This window comes from Belonocnema kinseyi, chromosome 1 (assembly GCF_010883055.1).
Source record: "Belonocnema kinseyi isolate 2016_QV_RU_SX_M_011 chromosome 1, B_treatae_v1, whole genome shotgun sequence".
Taxonomy (NCBI): domain Eukaryota; kingdom Metazoa; phylum Arthropoda; class Insecta; order Hymenoptera; family Cynipidae; genus Belonocnema; species Belonocnema kinseyi.
Window position 1 is genome coordinate 101,278,850 of NC_046657.1, and position 4,983 is coordinate 101,283,832.

The window sequence follows — 4,983 nt, forward strand, 5'->3', positions numbered from 1 at the left end:
TTAAATGTGTGCTATATTTAATAGGTTAACTCGATCTTAACCTACAAATGAATCTAACTTAACAGAACCTAATGAAATTTTGCTTAACGCAACACAACTTAAGTGTTCCGGTTGTAACACAATAAAATTCATTTCATTGTGCTACAGGTGATTAAAAATTTAGACGCACATTACTCATTTGAAGAAACTTAGAACTACAAGTAGAATTGACCCCATTTCAATTAACCCGACAATGTTTGTATCAATTAAAATGTAGAACTGTAACTTAAAGTTAAGTTGTGTTGCGTTAAGCAAAATTTCGTTAGGTTTTGTTAAGTTAGATTCATTTGTAGGTTAAGATCGAGTTAACCTATTAAATATAGCACACATTTAAGACTGAGAACCGTACGCTCACATAGCTACACGTGTGGTTGAATTTCATTCGTCTAGGTTAGGTTAGGTCAGGTTTTGTTAGGTTAGGATAGGTTAAACCTCTATGTGGGTTAAGCCGAGGCTGAATGAAACGATACCGTAAACACAACGGAACAACACAATGAGTTTAATTGTGTTACGTGAAGTTAAGTTAGGTTAGGTCAGGTTTTTTTAGGTTAGGATAGGTTTTGCCTCTTTGCAGGTTAAACCCAAGCTGATTCAAACAGTACCGCAAACACAACGGGACAACACAATCAGTTTAATTTTGTTTCGTGAGGTTAGGTTAGGTTAGGTTAGGCTAGGTTAGATTTATTTCTAGGTTAGGCTCGAGTTGACCCATTCGATGTAGCACACATTTGCTTACTGGGAAAATATGCTTCCAGAGCTTTATGTGTAGTTCAATAAATTTCTGTTAATTCAGGTTAGGTGAGGTCAGGTTCTGTTCGGTAAAGTTATGTTAAATAAATTGATATCAGGCAAGGGTTGATCCTTCACAGTTGTCGACATGTTTTTGAAGTGTAAATTTGCATCACTGGCATTATTTTGTAATTTATTTGCCTCAGTGCATGACTTTTCGTCATTTTTTGAGGTTATGGCTTAACCATGACGTGATGGGTGATTTTTGATACCGAATTTGAATTCAGCGCCCCAAAATCCATAGGAATACCGTGTGTCTTGTTACCAGAACCGCACACTTTTTTTGTGTGGCTGTGTAATATTTATTTACAAAAATGTACTTTAAAAAAAATTCAAAAATATTTTGGAACACATCAAACGATTTCCTAAAATTTAAAAGGAGAGTGTGAAAGATCTTAAAGCAAAATGTTTCAATTTGAGAAGATTAAAAATTAAAAAAAAAACCTAAATAATCCAGTAAATTCAAGAAATATTTAGAAGAATGAAAGAGATTTAAATCTAATCTTAAACTTAAATTTGTTAGAAATATAGATTTTCAAAGTTTTAAAAAAAATAAACTTTATAAGCTTTAAGAGAATTCCGAAAGATTTCAAGGAGATAAAATTATTTTTCTTAAAATTCTTGTGAGAAATTTAGAAGATTATATAAGTTAAGTTTTTTACATCTTGAATGCTTTTTTAATTTAACAAAAAAATGTTCTGAAACTTTCATTTGAATGTAGTGTGGATGGAATTTTATTAAAAAATGTGTGGGATTTTCTTAACAGAAAACTGCATGAATTTCTGAACTTTCTTATTTTTATTTTTTAAATGTATTTTAATCTGCTTTACGTTTAGTGAAAAATCATATGCTGAAAACCGATAAGAGAAATATCTATTTCTTCAATTTCAACTATAATTTGAAAGGCGATTCTTCATAGTATTTTACTAATTAATGGATATATTTTTATAATTTTATTCCTGAAATCTATTCTCTAAGGTTAAAGATGGTACAAAAATATCGTAAAATTTAAAAAACATCAACTATTTACAGAAATGTTTTAAATAAAAATCAATGTGTATCATATTCAAATAAATTTTGGCAATATTGATAAAAGTATTTTTATTTTTAATTAAAAAATTAATTTATAGAGAGTACAGTTTTTATTTGACATTTCACGACGGTTTTTTGTACCATGTTTGACCCTGGGCCAGAATCAAGCAAAAATAATCTAAAAATATGTTCATTATTTATTAAAATTCTACAAAGACTTACCTTTAAATTTTTTTTCTCCTTTTATAATGGTTTGTTTATAAATTATTATATTTATAATTACTATAAGATTCTTAAGAAAATTAAAAAAAGATTTTCGAATATATCAGATGTTTCAGAAAAGATCCTAGGAGATTTTAAAGACATTTTATTTTTATTTTATAGGATTTAAAAAAATATTAGGAAAATTTCTTATCTATTTAAACCTTTTTGAATTCTTCAAGATATTGGTAACTCTCTCGAGTTTTTATCAATAATTTAAAAAATCACTCAAAATGAAGAAAAAAATTTCCTTATAATCTTCTAAATTTTCTCAAGTATTTTAAGAAACTATGTTTATTCTCCTAAAACCTTTCGAGATTCTTTTAAAGTTTCTGAAGTTTATCTTGAGTTTCTAAAACTCTTCTAAAGTTTACATTTTTTAATCTCATAAAGTCTACTAAATACTTCCTGAATTCACTTGATTATTTACTTTTTGTAAACTTTTTAATCTTATCATATTAAAGTGTTTTGCTTTAAAATCTTTTACACTCTTCTTTTAAATTTGAGGAAATCGTTTGATGTTTTAAAGATCTGTTTGAATTTTGTTTAAAGTACATTTTTTAAAATAAAAAATTATTAAAAACGTTTACACCATTATTAGAAAAATAATTATGTTTTTCTAATCTTGTCAGACCTTCCAATCTCTAATCTTTAAAAACTATTCAAATTTTTAATGATTTTTTTTTAATTCTGTAAATTAAAAAAAAATGCCTTTAAAGTTTTTCAGATGCTTTGAGAATATTTGAAATCTTTTGCAATGTTTTGAAATGTTTAAAAATAATCTTTTCAAATTAATTCTTTGAAATGAAAAATTATGTTCATTATTCCTTTAAAAATCTTTACAGGTTTTAATTATTTTCGAATCGTTTCAAAATTTTTGAATATCTCTTAAACTTACTCAAATTTGAAAGAATTATGTTCCTTAATTATTCTAAAGTTAAGTAACATGGAAAAATTACAACACTTTGCTTCAAAATATTTTACTTATTTTTTTTTTAACATTTTAGGAAATAATAAGAAATGTTTTGTAATATTTTTTCAATTATCTGTTAGAATTCATTCCAAAACAATTATTTACATTTTCCCAAGGAGTTTGCTTCATTATCTATCATTATCTGAAAGTCCTTCGTTTCTCGACTTTTATTATTATTTTTTCATTTTGCATACATATCTATTATATCTTCTCAAAATTTAATATAAAAGTCTTAAATGTTAAGTGTATTTAAATAATACAATTTTCAACGTTTCCAAATTTTTAGAAATAATTCAACAAATTGTATGTGTAATTAAAATAAACTTTTTTTTAATCTCATTCAACTTATTCCAAGTTATCTTTTTTGAATTTTCAAAATTTATGTTATTACTTATTCTGATTAGAAATAATTGAATCTCTTGTGATTAAAAGCGGGGATTCTGCTTGAGAATAAATGTACTGAAAGTAATTAAAAAAAAAAATCATTCGAATTTTAATTTTAAAGACTGATAATTGTACACAATTTCCAGGCGTATCTTTCTTCTTCTACAAGAATTGTTAGGTTTTACAGTTTTTTAAATCAGTTTATCCTACGTTCCTAAAACTCCTCGGAAGTTTAAATTCTTTTTTAATCTCATCAATTCTACTCAATATTTATTGAATTTATTCGATTATTTACATTTTAAAAAAACTTGTAGCGTTATCGAATTAAAAAATGTTGATTTTAAAACTTTTTACACTTTTTTCGAAATTTTAGGAAATTGTTAGATGTGTTTAAAAATCTTCTTTAATTTTCTTTTAAAGCACATTTTTCAAAATAAAAAATCATTTAAATTTTTGACGTCTTTTTGAATGTTTTTAAATGCCTTAAAATATTGTCCTAAAATTAAGTTTTTGAAATAAAAAATTATTTTAATTATTTCTAGGAAACTTGAAATATTTTTTTCATTTTCGTGAAAACTTACAAAATTCTTGAAAAATCTTTACAAGTTTTAATTATATATGAATCCTTTCAAAATTCCTAAATATCTCTTAAACTCACTCAAATTTGAAAGTAGATTTTTAAACCAACATATAATTTAAAAAATTGTGTAACAAAATTGCATAAGAAGGCCTTATAAGAATTATGTTCCTTAATTCAAGATGTGAAAAAATTGACTCATAATCTTTTAAAAATTTCCCAGGAATTTTAACCCTTTCTGGCATACATTTTTCAGGGAAACGAGTTTTCATGAAAATTGGTACATAGAGGTTTTTGGGGTCGCTGACTACGAATCTGAACTCAGATTTTGAAAATTCAAAATAGCGGGTCCAATATGGCGGCTAATGTTTGGCATATTTTTTTATTTTTTTTTTGAAAATTGGTATACGGGGGTTTTTGGAATCACTGATCACGAATCTGAACTCAGATTTAGAATATTCCAAATGGTGAATCCAATATGGCGACTTAAATTTGGATTATTTTTTAATTTTTTTAAAGAATTGGCATACAGGGGTTTTTTGGAGTCGCTAATAACGAATCCAAACTCAGATTTTGAAAATTCAAAATGACGGATCCAATATGGCGGGAAAAATTTGGAGGCCAGGGGAAAGTATTGTAGTCGCATCATTGCGTTGACAATGTTGCAGATGGCTACGATGTGTTTACGGGGAAGAGTTTTCAGTACCTTATTACTGATGGAGTCATTCCCAGGAGCTTTGCGGCTTTTCAAAGAGCTGATTACGTCGAATACTTCTTTAGGTGTGGCGGGAATGAAGTTTGTGTCTGTAACCGTGAAATTTTGTGGAGTATTTGAGATATGGTCGTGGAAGTCAGCGAATTTATCGAGACTAGGAAAGGGGGAGCATTGCTCTTTGAGAGATTCTGCAAAGATTTTTGCTTTTTCCTG